The following is a 19,626-nucleotide window of genomic DNA, read 5'->3' as shown; positions in this document are numbered from 1 at the left end:
GCCTGTGGTTTTGTGGTTCAAGTCCCAGGATCCCTTTCCTGTGCACGACCTCACATGCACCTGCTGGGTGGTAGTGACTGCCCTGCATTACTAATCGGGTGCTGAGGTTGGGGTATTAAGAAACTTGCCTGACAATGCTCATTGGTGTCTTGTAGGAGAGGCTGAGGGGGGTGACAGGGCACAAGGACTCAGCATGGGGGTTCATCCAGGGTGCAAGGGGTGGATCCGTCAAGCTGAACTTAAGATCCAACCTTGTGAGACATCTTCAAACACAGGTCCAACGAGCCAGCCAGGTAGGATGTGCCAGGGGCCAACCCCAGGTAGCACGCTGGAGAAGGCGATGGGTCTGAATACACAGCCCTAACCTCTCCCTTTCCACATAGCTAGGGAAACATCCCCACCCCCCAGGTTCCCAGAGCCTTCAACTGTAAATGGGCTCACTCTGTCCACCTCTCAGGGTGGGAGAAAGACTAAAAGACAACCATGTGTTTGTTCACACAAATAGTCACAGTGAACCTGCTGAGCGTTAGGAGTGGGCCACGGAGTAAGCGAACATAAATTCCCTTGCAGAATTCCTATCCCAGCTGGGAAGACCAATAAACAAACACGTACAGACACAGATATTGTGTGGTGTGAGGTCCCTGTAGACCCTTCCCTCACAGCGGTGACACGTAGCTAGGTATCTCAGGGACCAGCATCCTGAGTGGAGGGGACAGCTCTTGTGTATCCTAGAGGTGGTATGTGCTGGGCAGGGAAGGGGAATGAAGAGAGGGTAAGGCAGTAGGGCCATCTCTCTGGGAGTGGGCTTGGCCTCCTCAGGGATAGTTCTGTTAGGAATGGTCTTTCTTCCCTGACTGTGGCTTGTGACCATCTCCAGACCCCAGGGCAGGGCCCCTGATCTGGTGACCGCCAGTCTCCTAAATAGGGAGGGTGCTAAGTCTGTCCTGGCCAATCACAAAAGGCCCTTTCACCAGAGCGCATTGTGTGGGAACTGACAGGGGGCCAAGTGCCCTCTTGCCTGTGGGCATAAAGACCTTCTTTCTCTTCCACTGCGCCAGCTTCTGGGCTGGCGGGGGCAGCAGCTGGGGGTAGCAAGAGTCTGTCCTTCCTTTTCAAAGTGTGTGCAGATGGGGCCAAGCCAGACAACAGTGATTTATGGCCTGTAGAGTGGGGTGGCTGTGCACTGACAGCCCCAGCAGCCAGGGAACCCCACAGACAAAACCCGGGTGTGGGGTGCCTATCTAGTGCACACCCCTAAGTGGGAACTGGAACCCTCCATATTGGAGAAAAGGGGTCAGGTTCATAATGTCAGAGGCCTCCTCTGTTCTGTTGTCATGTGGCCACGTGGGCTGGCCTCTTACAGAGCGTTAGCTGTTCTGTCTAAATAGCTGGCCAGGATGTCTCACCTCAACCAAGGCCAAATCCCTCACTGCAGCTGCTGCCTTCTGGGCTGGGCAGACCTGCTTTTAGAGGAGGTGGGCAGGAGGCAGGGAGCAGAGAGGGTCGGTCCTCCCAGTGGCTGGGGGGGGGCGGGGGATCCGGTCGTGAAGGGCTGTGAAAAACCCTTTTTGGGAAGGCCCAGTGGGCAAGGTGATGACCGAATGTGAGAGTCTCTTCCTGCTAACTGGCCCTGGAAACATTTCATCAAAGGTGAGGGAGGGGCTCATGAGGCCCCCACCCCTTCCTGAGGAACTATTGGCAGTTAGTGGTGACTGGGGGAGGGGTGTCATTTTTCTTTAGTGATGTAGCCACTGATAAACTAGCCTATTCTCCAGTAAATACCCCCATGGGTGTTCATGCAGGCAACTCAGTTAAATCCAGTGGCTGTCGACACACACAAATAGCCATCAAAGCAGGAGGGGACTGGGAAGAAGGGTTCAGTAGGAGAGAGAGAAAGGTGAGCCAGGGTAATGGGTAAAAATGGCCAAAATTCATGGCATACATATATGGAAATTGTCAAATAGTAATAATAGTAATGATAACGATAAAGAAGGGCTGTGAGGCTGTAACCTTTAGGGAGCGTGTATAGTGGGGCCCGACTGATAGTCTCCTAGATAGGGGGAGCGGCACCTGCAAAGGTCGGGGTTGGGGTGGAGTGGAGGGAGGAACCTGCAGTTGAGCCTTTAAAAGGCTAGTGGGGAGAGTTGCGTGGGTGTCCCCAGAGCAGGGACTACATCTGGAGCCAATAGCGCTCCCCAAGTGGAGGGACAGTAACTGGGAGCCAGGATGGGCTGAAGGAGCAGGGTGGTGGGAGTAAGGGGGACCAGCTCAGGACACAGCCCCTGTGGGAGCTGTGGAGCCATCGCTGGGGGAGAAGGGTGGCTGAGCGGGTGGCTTGGGAGCTTGGAAGGGAGGAGAAGGAGAGAGAGGCTGAAAGCAACCAGGACTGGAAAGGAAAGAGAAAGCCCAGGAGGTCTGGTGGGGGGTAGAGGGAGGGTGAGGGGATGGGAATGGAGGAATGGAGAGGGAGAGGAGAGGGAGTAAATGAGGAGGCAAAGTGGGGGTGGGGGCAGGAAGTCCTGAGCAGGAGCCACAGATGGAAATGGGGCCTGTGCAGGGGTCACTTCTTCCCAGCCATCCTGTTGTGACCCAGCCAGCCCTGCTGGCCAGAGCAGACACAAAGTAAGGCTCTGGAGGACAAGGGTAGGAACCACACAAGGAGGGTCAGTTAGACACAGGAGCTTCTTACTGAAAGGCCTGCACGGAAGGTCCCCTCCTCCCAGGGGAACAGCCTATCCGTCCTCCAGGCAGGAGACTAGCCACAGTGGCCCTCTGAAGGGCGCTTCCGTGGGTTGGCAGCACACGGCTCTACAAACTCAGGTTCTCGCTTCAAGTCAAAGCTGTACAGTGGTGTGGAGTGGGCGTGGCAGGCAGGGTAGGGGCTCTTGGGCCCAAGCTGAACGGTGAGGCCAGTGTGCTCCAAGGTGGACCCTTTACCAATCCTTTGTTCCAGGAACATCAGGAAAAGGCCACTGGAGAAGAGGGGTGGAGGGCAGGAGCTGCCTGGGTGTTTCCAGGGAAAATCTGATCCTTTCATGGAACAGGCAGCTAGCTGCTGACCCTCCCCGCCCCTCCCCCTCCTCACCACCTCATCGCCACCTCTGCTTCCCTTCTCCCCTCCCCTGCCAGCATCTGGATGAACCCTGGTCTCTTTGTAGCAACTGCCCCAGCGCTGGGCCCTGGATACCAGCAGGTGGGGTAGGCATGCCAGTGTGTCCAGGAGTGTGCAGAAGTATCGCGCGTATTCGAACGTAAAACTGTATACATTTGCATGTATATGAGCGTGTCACACACAAACATGATAGAGACGTGAGTGTGCAAGCACAGGTATGTGTGTACACAAGTGAATGCTGGCGTGAGTGTGCTTGTGAACTCACAGACTCATGTACACACACACACAGACAACCTGGCTATGGTCATCAATGCTATGGTTGAGACAGAAGCAGGTTTTTGGGGGGTGGGGGTGGGGACAGGACTAAATTGACTACTTGAGGCTCTGGGTTTGTTATTTCGGGCCAGGAATTTTTTTTTTTCAAGACAGGGTTTCTCTGTAGCTTTGGAACCTGTCCTGGAACTAGCTTTTGTAGACCAGGCTGGCCTTGAACTCACAAAGATCCTCCTGCCTCTTCCTCCCAAGTGCTGGGGGATTAAAGATGTGCACCACCACTGCCTGCCTTAGGCGTGGTTATTTTTTTTTTTTTAGAGCTATTGGACTTTTGAGAGAGGGTCACGTCACATTGTTAAGGCTGCTTTTCAGCCCCCTTCATCCAGCTCCTTCCTCGAGCTCCCCAGTGGCTGGGACAGTAACTCTGCTTAGAGCCTGGGTTTTCATCTGAACCATGAGGACAGCACTTGCCTGCTTCCTGAAGACTGATGTTAATGTCACAGAGAAGAAAGGGCTGGCACATGTCTCTGGGTCCCTGGAGACCTGCTGCAATCTTCTGCCCCAGGAGGAGACAGAGGCTCCAGAATGCCAGCTGCTCCACATCTGGCCAGTGGCCAACCTGAGGTTAGGCCCCAGGTCTAATTGATTTATGACAAAGTCTCAGGCATATTCTCCAATTCAAGGTCACACAGGGTAACAGGGAGAGAGAGCCTTAGACCCTGCTCCCTCCAGGGCTCTGAGCTCAGCTCCTGGCCCTTGGGGAGTAGGCCCCCTTCTCCAAGGTCAGCTTTTCTCTGAGCTCATCCCATTCCACACTCCATCTCCAGAGGATTTCCCTCCCCTCTCCTACAGGAATCTACCTACCCACCTACCTATCATCTATCCACCCATTCAGGTTTTCTCTTGAGGGACATTCCTTATCATAGAAACAAGGTAGGGACTGACTTCATTGATTTTTTTGTTTATTCATTTTTCAACTCTGTGGTAAAAATTTTTCTGTCATTTTTTTTAACTTCAAGCACAAGCCACACTTCCCTGTGACCTCTGCCTCTTCGATCTCCAGTTTTTTAATGTATAAAACATGCACCATCTCTTTCTAGTACCCACATGGCAGCTCACAACTGTCTGTAACTCCAGTGCCAGGGGATCCGACATTCTCACACAGACATACATACCATACATGCAGGCAAAACACCAATGCCCCCAAAAATAAAAATAAATAAATTTTTTAAATGCACTTAAAGCCTGGCATGGTGGTGACACCTTTAATCCAAGCACTTGTGTTGTCTGAGATTTCTGTCCTGCCAGGTTCCCACAGTCATTATGTCCCAAAGGTCTACATTGGTTATAAACTGATTAGCCCTTTAAGTTCTACAGGTATTAAATATTATAGGTTAATAGTTGTTCATGTTTGTTATACATATAGTCAAATTGATTAGGTTCTTTAGATACATTTAGAGATTGTATTCTGCCTAGATAGGTCATCTTTAACCACTTCAAGGATCTGTAGAACATGGCATTTAAATAACTTAGGGTTCTCTTGACATGAGACATAATTGCTCCTGACAGCACCAATCTACTTCCAAGAGAATGTTGAGTACCAAAAACACTCCACTAGGAGTTTGTTTTCTTCTTGTCACAATTGGCCTTCAGGCAAGGAACTGCTCGCGCCTCAACCACTGATAAGGTACATGGTAACCAGAAATGGATAAGCAGGACACAAGGAAAAAGACTGTCAAACCTTGCCAAGACAGGGTAAGATGGTTCTGAAAAATGTTCTGCCTCTGAAAATGGTCTGTCAGTTATGCTGGGCCTTAGCCAAAGTTGGTTGCTTCAATGTTGCAAATGAGACTTTGGGTGATTGCTCAGGTAGCTAATTGTCTCTGTCACATATTGCTCACTTTGGAAGCTGCTCGATTGCACTTCCTGCCTGCTAAAGTAATATTATCTCCCTCTCAGGCCTTCAATGGGGTTGAAGATTAGATAATCGTAGCTACATTCCACTTATGATTTAGCCAAGCTTGTTTCCAATACAAGATTTATTATACTCTTTGGAATAGAATGTTTATTAAAACATTTGTCATGTGTTCCTTGCTTAATATTGTTCATGTTGCTTGTAATTTTATATTTGATTATCTGTTCCTATTGTATATAGTTTTGTATTGGGTTTGGATCACTTTGTATAGTTTTGTATTGGGTCTGTTCCTATTGTATATAGTTTAGTATTGGGTTTGGATCATACAATTTTGTATTGGGTTTGGTGGCTTCCCCCGCAGTCAAGCAGAGACCTGGATCTTCCATTCCTTTGGCGTGAGTTTTCCCCTTGTAATAAATAGAAATATAATTGTTTATCTTTAAGCTAGCCTGGTTATCTCATGAATCAAGTTAACATCTACACATTTGGTAGGCAGCAGCAACTCTGTGAGTTTAAGGTCAGCCTGGTCTACAGAGTAAATTCTAGGACAGCCAAGGTTACATAGAGAAACCTTGTCTCAAAATAATAATAATAAAACAATAAAGCACGTACTTTTATGCATTTCCTTACATCCATCCATTCATTCATCCATGTAGCCACTTACTAGCCCTTCCGACTTCCTGTTTACCCATCCTTCAATTCATCTATTTATCCTTCTATCCAGTCACTAATGTATCCACCTGCCCACTGATCTATCCATCTACTCATCATCCATCCATCCACCTATCAATTTATCCAGCCATCATCCATCTATCCATCCATCCATGATTTGATATGTCCGTCTACCTCAACCCACACTATGCAGAGTGTACCAGGGGACTGAGGGACCTTCCTGCTGCTACCTGATGTAATCCATAATGAACTAGCGTGGCTACCACAACCTGGTGCTCGGGTGGCTGTTCTTGTCCCAAATATTTTGGCAGGATTTGGACTTCTCATGGCAAATTCTGTTCCTGTCTCCCCAAGTCCCCAAGATGGCTAGCACCCCTCCCTCAGCTGCTGCTGTTGTTTACAGAGGATACCCTGGCCCAGTAAAGCCCACGTTCCCTGATGATATCTGGGAGATCCTGGGGGAAGCTGAAGGACTGGACAGCTTCCCTGCTCCCTGGCCTCCGCATACTGCAACTTTACTGGTGCCTCTTGTGCTCCGGAGCCCAAGGCCAGGTCCGACAAGATTTCTGCAGAAGCTGTGGGTTTGCTTAGCCCTTTTCTGGCGCCGTCAGACTCCTTTGCTTTCTTTCCGGCATCCTGAGACTCTCACCTAGTCCAGGAGTTCCCATTCCAGGCTCTGCTTCTGGGGAACTTAACCTAAAATACCCACATTATTGGCTTGATATTCCCTCGGTGATATCAGAACTGGGTTGGGTGTGGATCAGAATCCAGACACAGGAAGGCTCCCAGGAGAAATGACATAAGAATTGTCCCACTACAGCTGTGTCTCCGCATTGAATAAGTCTTGCTAGATTTAATTACTGAGGGTGGCAGAAGAACACGTTCTTAGAGTGTCACAAGCTTATGTCCTGGGGCAGGAAAAGACAGGCCTATCCCAAGAAGTGAATGGGCCTTCAGCTGGGGATCAGGGGTGGGTAAGGGAGGTAGGAAATGATAAGAGAAAAGAGGTCGATGTCAAAGCAGAGGGCCTGTCACGATCCCTTGAGCCAAGGGCTGGGCATCCGTGAGTCTGTCTTACACACATTGTCTCTGATGGACTGCTGTATTGGGACAGAATATCAGAGTCGGCAACCCTATACCCTGGCTGGCTCTATAATATAGCATGTAAAATGATACCCACTTATTGCCCTTTCCTTCGGCCAACCCCAGGCTGGACCTGTCCAGAGACTCCATCAACTGGGCCCAGTACAGTAGAGTTCCCTAGGGAAGGAACTATTGTGGCCCATAAATAGGTTAGGCGGTCAGGAAACAGGAAATCCTGAAACACAATGAAGCCCAGTGCACAGAGGCTTCCTCTAGGCATAGGATTGGTCTAAGGATGTAGCTGGGGCCAAGAGCCTCTCTCCCTGAACTAAGACTCCCTGATTGCTGGTCACATATACATGCTCTTACTACAGCCTTCAGGGACACTCGAGTCTTGACCTCACCCTGAGGGCAGCTCAGGACAGGCCGTGAGAAGCTAGGACGGGCAGTGGAACAGCAAGGAGAAAGTGGGCACCTCCCAGATGAGCCCTGGCACCAGGCCAGTAGGGGCTAATGGGGCAGCCAGGCAGGGCTATGGCCCTCTGTATGAGCCCTGGGTACTTCTGCCAGGCCCTCAAGCCACACTAACCTGGCCACCTTCAACATTATCGTCCTAGGTTTCCCAAAGGCTGCAGGAAGATCAGCCCACAACAGAGGACACGGGATGTGCCCCCTTATTAGAGAATCAGGCACTCTGGAAATGGATGTTTCAGAAAAATCATAAAGCAGACAGAAAACTCAGTGTCCTATCGGACCTCTGTGTCACACACAGGGCAGGTGAGATGGCTCAGTGGATAAAAGTGTCTATGGTCAAGCCCAGCGGACTGAGTTTGAGATCTAGGAACCACAGAGAAAAAAGAGAACCAACTCTCACAAATTGTCCACTGACCTCCTTATTCATGCTGTGGTATATGTGTGTGTGTGTGTGTGTGTGCATGCACGCATGCGCACAGAAAGTCAGATGGGGCCACAAAACATCAGGATGTCAGGGCTGCTGGGGACTTTTCTTTGTACTTCTCTGTGCTTTTTATATTTTTTCTGCAGTAAACTTGCAGTCATTAAAAAAACAAACAAACAAACAAACAAATACCTGAATACCCACATTCTAAAATAGAGGATATTTTCTATCTCCAGCATGGGCTTTTAAATGAACAGGGAAATGTGGATGGAAGGCTGTTGGAAAAACAGGATACAAGGCTGTATACATCACATGTGAAGGATGAGATTGTGAGACAGGGATCGGGATCGGAAGGAAATGTTAACATCATAAAGGCCTTGTCACCTACAGGACAGTCTACCTTCCGGGTAAACCAGGCAGCCCCAGCAGTCCTGGCAATTCCATGCTCACCAGAGAGAAGTTTATTGTATTGCCACACCCTTGACTGAGCCTTCTTACAGCACCCAGTCATGTAGAAAGGTCGGGTGCAAACACTGTCTGATGGGTGTGAACGCCATCTGGCTTACGGGTTTCCCGAGATTTCCTTTAGTGTGAGCATCTGTTACTGCTCAGAACACATTCCTTTCAAAGTGAGTGACAGCCACCAGCAAACTTCTCTAAACCTAGCACAGCATTAACCTGAGTCCAATACTGCTTTTTAAAGTAAAGTTTACCTATGGCAATGTTGTGGTCTTAAGTGTATCACTTGATAGATTATAACAAATGTCACTATGACACAGAGAGGGGGACTTCAGAAAGTTACCACCTGCTCCCACCTGGCCAGTCTCTGTCCACAGCAGCCCCAGAGGCAATCATCCTTCAATCTGCACCATGAATTCACTTTGACTCTGTGGGGACATCTTACAAGGGAGAGCCTATAGTGTGCATATGTCTGTGCTTGGCTCATCCATTCGCCACAGTGTCGGTGCCATTTACCTATGTGGTTGCCTAGTCTGCTGATTTCTTTCTTTCTTTTTTTTTTCTTTTGCTTAGATTTTCGAGACAGGGTTCCTCTATGTAGCCCAAGCTGTCCTGGTACTCATTTTGTAGACCAGGCTGGCCTTGAACTCAGAGACCCTCCTGCCTCTGCCTCCCTGAGTGCTAGGGTTAAAGGCGTGCACCACCACTGCCTGGCTAGTCTGTGGGTTTTCATTGTTGACTATTTACCTAGTATCAACACAGATATCTTGTTCATCTGCCCCCTTGTTGAGCACCCAGGCTGCCTACCGCTCTGTTAAGCATGAAGCTTCTGTGCAGGTCTCCCTGAGAATGGAGCCAGGCTCTCTTCATCTCTGCTCAACACTTGTGTTCTCTTGGCTCACCTAATTTGTTTTTTGTTTTCCTGTTAATTTTGTAGAAGCTCTTTGATTATTAAAGTTGGATGCTTATCACACACACATACACACACAGAGCTAGACAGACACACACACACACACACATTGGTGCTGGTTTAGAACACACAGACACAGACAGACGTACACAGAGACAGACAAATACACACACACACACACACACTGGTGCTGGTTTAGGACACATAGACACAGACAGACACACACACGTTGGTGCTGGTTTAGGAGGGGAGGCAGAAGATTGACAGGATGTTGGCTTCAGGCTTTGCTGAAGGCAAGGCTTTACCGAGCGTTGATCTGCATACCTTTCCCCTCCAGCCCCCTCCTGTCACGTTTCAGGCTCCACCTCACTCATTCTGGGCTTCTTTCCCTGTCTACCATTTTCCTGCTGCTCTGACCCCTGCAATCGTACACTTGGAGTCTTTGTCTCTTAGAGTCGCCTTTTCTGGAACATTATGCAGAGTTCACCCACTTTTCCTTCCTACATTGGTTTCCTAGGCTATTGTAACAAATGATACCAGACAGAGTCTTAAACATAGGACATCTGTTCTTTCAATGGTTCTAGGACCAGAAGTCCCAAGTTCAGCGTGTAGGGGGCCACCATCCAAAGGCTCTGAGAGAAAACTCCAGTGTTTTCCAGTCTGGTGGCTCCACGTGTTATTTCTTGTCTCATGGTTGCCTCTGTCTTCACATAACTTTCTTCCCATTTTGTCCTTGCCTCCATCCCTCTCTTTCCTTGAATGTGCTAGGGACATGCTCTACCTGCCCCTGGGTCACATCCCCAGCTCTACTTTGTATTCTTTTAAAGACATTTGCTGTATCTGGCACCCACCTGGATAATCAAGGATGACCCCATCCCAGATATTTAATGACATCTACATGAATCTTTTCCCCACCTAAGACTGCGTACACAGGCTCTAGGGGCGTACATGAGAGGGAGAGTGGCAGGTGGATCCCTGAGTTCAAGGCCAGTCTGGTCTATAGCGTGAATTCCAGGACAGCCAGAGCTACACAGAGAAATCCTATCTCAGAAACAAACAAACTAACTAACAAACAAACATCCACCAGAATGAAATACTCTCATCCCATGCACTTTTCCTCCCAAATCTTAATCCATTACAGCATCAAACCAAATTCAAAATTTCATTTAAAGATATTCTCAAAATAGGCATGATGCCTGTAAACCCAGTACTCAAGAGACTGAGGCAGGAGGACCATCACGGGTCCAAGGCCAGCCTAGGCTACACAGTGAGCTCCAAGACAGCCTGAGCCACCAGATGAGACTTCACTTCAAAAATCAAAACCACAAAAACAAAGCCAACCAACCACAGAAGAAATTGTTCTCTCAGAAAAGGTTCAAATGTCATTATCCACCCGAGACATAGATGAGACTCTTGGTACAGTCCATCTTGAGACAAATTCCTCTCTACACAAGAACCCAGAAACCTAGAAGATGTGTTTCCTTCTTCTAAAATACCATGCTGGGAAGTCACATGACAGACGCTTCCATTCCAAAGGAAAAACAGAAGGAACGAGGAGACACGAGCTGTTAAGATTTGAATATGGACTTTCCCCCAGCAGCACTTAGTCCTCAACTTGTGATATTCTCTTGGGATATTAAAAAAAATGTTCAATTTTATTTATGGTGTGTACATGTGTATACGTGCTGTGGAGTAATCCTGAAAATATGTGGAACACATTGTGGATATGTATTATTCTCATTGGTTTGTAAAGAAGCTGATAGGCAGGACCAGGAAACTAAGGATACTGGTATAAAAAAGGGTGGAGTCAGGGAGGTGCCAGTCAACTACCAAGAAAGCAGGACATGTAGAAAATGAGGTAACAAGCTATGAGCCACATGCGAGGCATAGATAAGAAACATGGGTTAGCCGGGTGGTGGTGGCGCATGCCTTTAATCCCAGCACTCGGGAGGCAGAGTCAGGCCGATCTCTGGGAGTTCGAGACCAGCCTGGTCTACAGAGCTAGTTCCAGGACAGGCTCCAAAGCCACAGAGAAACCCTGTCTCAAAAAAAAAAAAAAAGAAAAGAAAAGAAACATGGGTTAATTTAAATGTAAGAGTTAGCTAGTAACAAGCCTGAGCTATTGGATAAGCATTTATAAGTAATATTAAGCCTCTGTGTTGGTTACTTGGGGAGCATGCAGTTAGCACAGGAAAACTCTATCTACATATAGCATGCAACGTGGGGCCAGAATTTCTGTGGAAAACCTGACAAAAGTTTAAAAAGAGATTCTAGACACACAAGAATTGAGTTGAGCATGACTTCTTGGTAGCTGCATTTTCTCTGGTGGGCTCTGTTTGCTGGTGGTGAGCAGGGTACCACTCCTTTAAGAGACAGCTTCCTGGCTTGGTGTTAGTGGCAAATATGGATGGTTCTTTTAAGAGGCCCTACTACCAAACATTTATATGGTGTTTATGAACAGCAGGCGGCACTACTCGGTGGTGGCATGGACCCAGAAAGTTTCTAGAGTTGGGGCAGTAAACATGGCTTTCAGAGCTAGCAGTAAATGTGCTTGCTGCTGCAGGTGGTGCTATTTCTGTTGATACAACAACCTCAAGACCTTGTGGGCCTCCCTATGTGGTAGGGATTGGTGCCACTAAGCAAAGGCTCTGCCCCAGGTGGCTCCTGCCCAAGTCTATCTCTCTTTCTCTCTTTCATCCTTGGCATGGTTTGAGTAGACTTGAGTCCTATCCTAATCTCTGCAGCACTTGGGTTCCCAACAGGCAATTTCTTCCTCTGCAATACAGACATGCCGCGAGTTTCCCCTGGTCCCCGGTCACTTCTCAGGCCTTTCCTCAGTTTACATTTTATCCTAAGCAGCCAGGGAAGTCAGATCACACTGTGCCAGGAACTGTTCCAATGAGCGTTCAAGTTCATCACACAACTTGAGTGTGCTTTCCAACAGCCCTGTGAGGCAGGCAAGCATATGGAACAGTTTGGTAACTTAAGACCTGGTTGCTTTGCGCTGGATACACCCTTTTTCTAATACTAGTGACTGGAAGCCTTGCCTATTCATACTGTACACAGACTCTTCCCAGAACAAAGCACTTGGCAACCTGAGAGCAAGCAACCCAGGACCCACACCTGCATCGAGCAGCACACACCCCTCTCTCTGAACAACGGAGGAAGTTTCGCTTCCTCTTAACGACCATCAAACATAGATCTGTTCATTCACAGCCTCTTTCTGTAAGCTAGGAGACCAGAAAGGCCAATAAAGACCCAGCATCTCATCACTCTGGGTGTTTCTCATGAAAACACTTGTCATCAGATCTGGGGCAGCTTGCATGAGCCAGAACACTTTCCCGCTGAGATGCTATGCCTGCCAAGCCCTTCTCCAAATAAAGTTTGGGGCATGAGGAATTGGATATATTTTTCTGGGGACATCATTCAGTCCTCCATACTCCCTAATGTCCTTCAGGCCTTCCCACAAGTGTTCCCTGGTCTCATCTTGTAAAGTGCACACATGTACACAGCCACCCGGACTCTCAGGTGCACACAATCTGTGGTTGGCTGATTTATGGATATTTATTGGTCTTTCTATCAGAACATAAGCTTCATGAAGACAACTTTTTATTTTATTTTATTTTAGCACAGGGTTTCTCCATGTAGCCCCAGCTGTTCTGGAACTTGTTCTGTAGACCAGGCTGGCCTTGAACTCAGGGATCTGCCCATTTCTGCCCCACTGAGTGCTGGGGTTAAAGGCTTGTACCATCATCCCTGGCATGAAGACTGATTTATTTTTAAACTATGTTGGAGTCCCCATGCACAAAACAGTGCTAGATACATGGGAGACCTGAGGAGATATTCTACAGCAGAGAAAGATGAGGGAGCATGTGGTCCCACATGCTACACTCAGCACTCAGCTGGAGGCTATGCATGTAGGCAGTGTAGGAGCTCAGAGGAAGGGGATGAGATGCTCTGTTCAGGACCTTGTCCCTTGGAACCTCCACAAAGCGGCTATTTGAGCTGGGCCAGGTGTGGAGGAGAGGTATGGGATTCCCAGAGCAGGACCAGAAAGGGAGGGGTCGCTGTTGGGAAGGACAGAGACTGGAAGGCGGGAGAGAAGGGAGAGTATGAAGCAGAGGGGCAAGCCCTTCCTTACCTTGTGGGCGGGCCATTGTCCAGCTTGTGCCAGGACACTCCTGCTCTCATCATAACATGGAGGAAAGCATCCTGTCTGAGCTTCTCCTACTAGGATCCAGTTTGATGACTCCCTCCAAAAACTGTGGGGCGAGGGAGTCCCCCACTCACTCTCAGTGGCTATGTCTGCCAAGGGGCCTTAGTGGACTGGTCCTGGATCTATTGGTTGCAAGCACCAAAGGTTCAGCCCAAACTAGCTTAAACTAGAAGGGCATGTTGCTGTCCTGGGCCTTCAGGGCCCATCTCATGAAGCATGCGTCCAGGACTTCGAGACATCAGTAACTGGGTTGTGCCTCTGCTGGTCTTTTCCAGCAATGGCTCTTGTGGGGTCCCGGAATGACGACATGGTAACCAGCAGTTAGCTCAAGACCAGCAAGCCCACCAGCTGTGTTCCGAGATTCAAGCTTGGATCAAGCGCTCATCTGTGAACCAATCACACTGGTCCTATCCCCAAGTCCTGACCCTGATCCATTCACACATCAGTGGGGATACTGAGAGTCCAGCAGTGCCTGTGGTATCAGGGCCAGGAGAGAAAAGACAACCAGGTGAGAGGACTCAGCGAGAGTCCACAACTCAAGTCACCTGTCCCGAGGCTAACGTGAGGTGAGCTGATGGGACCGAAGTCTCCTCAGCAATCTTATTCACTCTGGAAGACAGGGCCACTGGGTGTGGCAGAGCTGTCCAGGCTTCTCACCTGCCTGTCAAACATTCTGTCCAGCTTCCTATAGCCTCCAGGGAGACTCTGTCCACGCCATAGCCAGGAGAAGCAGACATAATCCCTAGAACAGCCTTCAGTCGGAGACTACCAGGTTTGGTAATAGGTAGGATGACTGGAAGTGGTGGTCCCCATCAGGTCATCTCCCAGGGTGCATCAGTGCCGTGAATCTCCCTTTTCTGCCAATAGGAAATAGCCAGGTAAGAGGCCATTCATCTGTCCGCTCTTCTCTTCCCACTCCCAACTCCTGTCTCGGATCATCAGCAGTGACCTATGGCAGCTTCGTTGGAATTCTCACCTCAGGCTTCCCTCTCCGGACGGCCAAACTGCACTGTGGGAGGGACCTGCAGCTGCTCTATGGATTCCCCAAAGGTGACTCATGGCGTGACCCATGTTGAGATACAGAGCAGCTGTGTGAGCCAGAAACATTCCAAACCTGAGGCCAGCTGTTGAGGAAAAGTTGAGGAAACTTTTGCAGATCTGCATGGGGGTTGGTAGGACGGAGAGGTGTACATCAACTGGCTGTAGAACCTTTAGGAGGTCACCTTCATCCCTTCTTTCATGGCTTGCTGCCTGCCATGAACACATTTCCACCAGAATGGAGTAGCATAGAGGGCGTCACGGTTGAAACCTGGAGCCTCGGTGGCAATCCTGCCTAGCGTGCAGTCCAAGTAGGGGGTTGTGGATGTTCCATGGCCACCTCACGACTCAGTGGTGCCCCTGGCTTCTAATCTAGGGCCATGAGTCCCGTTCTCCTTCCTCTGGTTCCCCATGCTTGGAAGTCATTCAGGGGCTGCGTCTGTGGCCCCAGGAACAACTGGGCTAGCTTCATGAGTAGTGGAGTTTTGGATCCCTTTCCCTCTCGTTTCCTTTGCTCATGCGTTTGAGAGTCCTCTGGCTCTCAAGTTTGTTCATTTTCAGGACTGTAAAGTATGCCTTTGTATATATAAATGCCATTGTGTATTAGTTCCCCAACTGATGGACAGTTGGTTTGTTTGCAATGTTTAATTTTTCCCAGTCAGTACTGTTATGAGAATCCAGGACCTGGCTTTTCACGGATATATGCATGTATTTTGTTGAATAAAGCTGCTGGGCATGTGGTATCTCATATGTTTAGTTTGGACAAACGATACCAAATGTTTTTCTGATGTTATAAAGTTTCTTTTTGGTTTATATTGATTTATTTTGCTCTGTTTCCATGCTGAAGATAGAAAGCGGGACCTTATATATGTTAGGTGAGTGCTCTTCCAGTGAGTGATGATCCCAGCTTTTCAAAGTCATGCTGTTTTGGTCTTCACCACCACTGTATTCAGTTTGCCCTACATCCATGTCAACACTTACTACTGTCATCTTTTGCACTTTAGCCAAACTGGCAGATTGGGTGCTATGGTACTGGCATCTTAATTTCTCTTTGCCTGACAACTAGTCTTTGAAGTTGGATGTGTTTTCATCTTTTTATTGGTTGCTCTTGTTTTCAAGTAAAGTAATTGCCAAGTCATCTGTGAATGTTTTCCTGAGGGTCTTTGTTTGTTTGTTTGTTTTGCAGAATTATGGATGCAGATATAAGGGTTTTGCTAGACTAGCATTTTCTCCAGGAGCCTTGCCCTTCCTTGTTGCAGGTGTCCCTGATGAGAGCACGTGATCACCATGAGGTGCTTTCTAAAGTAGTCTTTGAAGGTTTGCTCACTTGATAAATCACAGCCCCAGGGGGAAAATGACTAAATCTGAATTAGATACCTTCACCTCCTTTCTTCCCCCTACGGAGTTCTGCTGGGTGACTGCCACGAGCACTCAAATTAGAAATTGCTGAGGTCATTTCAGGCTATTGTGCCTTCTTCAAATAGTTATTTCCTTGTTTAAAACAAGGAACCAGGAAACATCAGGTAAAGGCAGTGCTCGCCTGAGAACTTGGGCAGACAGGGACTCCCTCTTCTCCAAGGACTTGTTTGGGAGAGGAAAAAGAATAAAAACTTGCCTAAGATTCCAGCATGGGGGGGGAGCAGAGAGACTAGAAACACTTAAATACCAAATGCTGTAATTATATAGTCTAATTTGGTCATCCAACAGATGACCAAAGAATCATCTAAAAAACAAGACATGGGGCTGGAGAGATGGCTCAGTAGAGCACTGGCTGCTCTAATAGAGGATCCGGGTTCAGTTCCCAGCACTTGATTGTTTACAAGAATCCATAACTCCAGTTCCTGCTGACTTCTGCCGGCACCAGGGGCACATGCAAGCAAGACACTCATCACACACACAAATCTAAATAAAGACATAAAATGGTTTTGAAAAAATAAGACAAGGCAAACTTATGCAGGAGAATACAGACTGAAGAGGGAGAAAGAAAAATCCTCAAACAGGGATGGGCAGATCAGAATGCCACATGGTGGATATGTCTCTCTCTTGTAATACACATGCTCTATTTTTATTTTATTTTATTTTTTAGTTTTTCAAGACAGGGTTTCTCTGTAGCTTTGGAGCCTGTCCTGGCACTAGCTCTTATAGACCAGGCTGGCCTCGAACTCACTGAGATCCGCCTGCCTCTGCCTCCCGAGTGCTGGGATTAAAGGCGTGCGCCACCACCGCCCGGCCACACATTTGAACCGGCCATAGCCAGAAGTGAGAAGGGGGTGGACAGTGGAGAGGACAGTGGAGTGCAAACTAACTACATCATTCGAATCACTTAAAAACCCATACACATTTATTATTCTAAAAACAAATTGAAAGTGGAAAACGTTGAACTAGAGAAATGGAAAGTAACGCGATCATCCTGAGAAACAAACGCGTGCAGTCATTTCCTCTGAGTACTTCACTGTTCCCTCCAAGACCACCCCAACTTCTGAGCCAGGCATGCTCAGGAGGCTGAGGCAGGAGGATCCTGTGTATGACGCCAGCGTGGGCTACACAGTAAGATCTTCTCTCCAAAGAACCCCGAAGCAGACCAAACAAGAAATCTACTCCTCCCTGCCTCCCTACAGTTGGGGTGTCCCTAAGTGAAAAGCTAGTCATGGGGCAGGGGTGTCTCCTTCAGGGCTTTCCTCTCTCACTGTAAGGACGTACATACGGCAAACCCTAAACCGAGCTTTCTGTGGGCCTTCCACAAGCAAGCCTGGAAGGGTCATAACATTTTCAGAAGACCTCAGAGCATTTGAAAGCCTGCTCTCCCCTTTCAGTTATTGCCCGGGGTGGCAGAGTGCAGGCCAGAGAACAACCTGCAGAAGTTGGCCCTTGGCTTCCTCCAGGTAGTTCCAAGAATAAAACTAGGATCTTCAGGCTTGGTGGCAAGTGCATGTATCGGATGAGCCATTTTACCAGCCCTTAAAACATGCCCCCCCTTTTTTTGATAGTTTCTTTGAGTAGCATTGGCTGTCCTAGAACTAGCTCTGTAGCCTCGAATTTAAGAGCTCTGCCTGCCTCTGTCTCCCATGTGCTGGGATTAAAGATGTGCACCACCATCTCGAGGCTACAACACATTTTTGTAGTCAGCAGAGAAACAAAAATACAATCCAAACTAGGTTCTATTTCTTTTCACGTCGACGTAGTTATAAGATTAAATTTTGTGCGTGTAGTAGTTTGAATAAGAATGGCCCACACATTCTTATGCTTGGGAGTCATTAGGGAGTGGCACTACTTGAGGGGGATCAGGAGGTGTGGCCTTGCTGGAGGAAGTGTCACTGGGAGTGGGCTTGGGGTTGTTTTTTGTTTGTTTGTTTGTTTTTTGATTTTCGAGACAGGGTTTCTCTGTAGTTTTTGGTGCCTGTCCTGGAACTAGCTCTTGAAGACCAGGCTGGCCTTGAACTCACAAACCCTCCTGCCTCTTCCTCCCGAGCTCTGGGATTAAAGGCTTGCGCCACCACCACCTGGCCGCTTTGGGGGTTTCAAATGTTCAAGCCAGGCCCAGTGTCTTTGTCTTCCTGCTGCCTGCAGATGCGGATGTAGAACTCTCAGCTACTTTTCTGGTACCCTGTCTGCCTGCCTGCTTCCAGACTCCCCACTATGATGCTGGACTCACCTCTGAAACTACAAGCTCCAATGAACTATTTTCCTTTAGGACTTGCCGTGCTCATGGTGTTTCTTCACAGCAATAGAGCACTACCTAAAACAGTGTGTGTGTGTGTGTGTGTGTGTCTGCCTATCTCTGTGTTTACAGTTTTTAAATTGCATACATTATACTTTTTAATGAAAAGGCTTGGGAATGCAGGTGTCTAGGGTGTCTTCTTGTGCATCCTGGGCAGGCTGCTTGAAAGAGAAAGACAGCATGCATTTCAGACCGGGGCCCACATGGTCACTGTCATTACTAGACCTTCTGCAGAGACGGAGCAATGGACAACAGACATGGAGGGGTATGGCCAAGCTGCAACAGAGCACTGTTGAAGCAGATAGGAACCAGGTCAGGTTGGAAGTCCTTAGCCTGCAGGTCCTGCAGTCTGTTCTCAGCAGACGTCAATGTGTTTGCTAAGTGGACGAACGCACTGGAGAGTAGGCTGTTAGCAGGGCCTGATCCCCATCCGGTGGGGACAAGGGTGTTTACTGAGTGGAGGTCAGTTTTTATGTCACTTAAGCCCTCACTTGCTGTGTGACACTGGGCAAACTGTTACCCTTTGCTGGGCCTCAACTGCCCGTCGGTAAAGGGAGGCAACCCTCCCGTTTGCCAGACTGCATGGGGCAGATGAAATGTTCCAAAGGTCACGGTCGTACCTGGAACAGGAACAGAAGATTTTCACAGGCAGCTCAGGGACGGAACTGCCACTTCTTAGAGGTTCAGGGAATGTCAGCTTGGCACAGGAAAAGAGGGGGTGGGGCCAGCCAATAACATGACCCGAAACACAAACAGTCCCCGGAGAGGGGCCGAAACTCTCAGGTTGGTGAAAACACGCTTGTCAGGTTTCTGTGCTGCCTGAGCAAGACCTGGGAAGGTGGCCCGGTCTGGTCTCAGTTGGCAGTGCTGACAGGGGCTGGCAGTGGTTTGGCTGCTAGAGTAGCCTTGAGGGCCCCAGACTGCTGATTGGCCAGGTCATTTCCACAGAGCCAGAGGTGGCATATCAGGGCCAGATCATGTCCTGTGGAGGAGCCCAAAGCTCCCATCTCACTTAGGACCACCTAAGACCCATGATCCCTCTCCGGGGTGGCCCACAAGGGCAATCTGGAGGTGTGTGAGAAAACAGACAATACGGAGTTGGGGCTCTGGGAAGCTCAGGCTCTTCACAACTGTGTTAAGGCTGAGACTCTAGACAGTTTGAACCGAAGACAACTTTCAAGAACTAGAAAAGTGTGGCCAGGGCCTTAGGGATTTTAAAGGGATAGCAAGGGGTTAGGCCAGCAGAACTGGGCACCTCTGCCTAGAGAGGGAGGGAGGTTGTTTTCCTATACAGTGGGAGCTATTGGCAGAGGCAGGGACTGCTAGAGGGTT

Source organism: Microtus pennsylvanicus, chromosome 6 (assembly GCF_037038515.1).
Source record: "Microtus pennsylvanicus isolate mMicPen1 chromosome 6, mMicPen1.hap1, whole genome shotgun sequence".
Classification (NCBI taxonomy): Eukaryota; Metazoa; Chordata; class Mammalia; order Rodentia; family Cricetidae; genus Microtus; species Microtus pennsylvanicus.
This window is presented reverse-complemented; position numbering follows the sequence as displayed.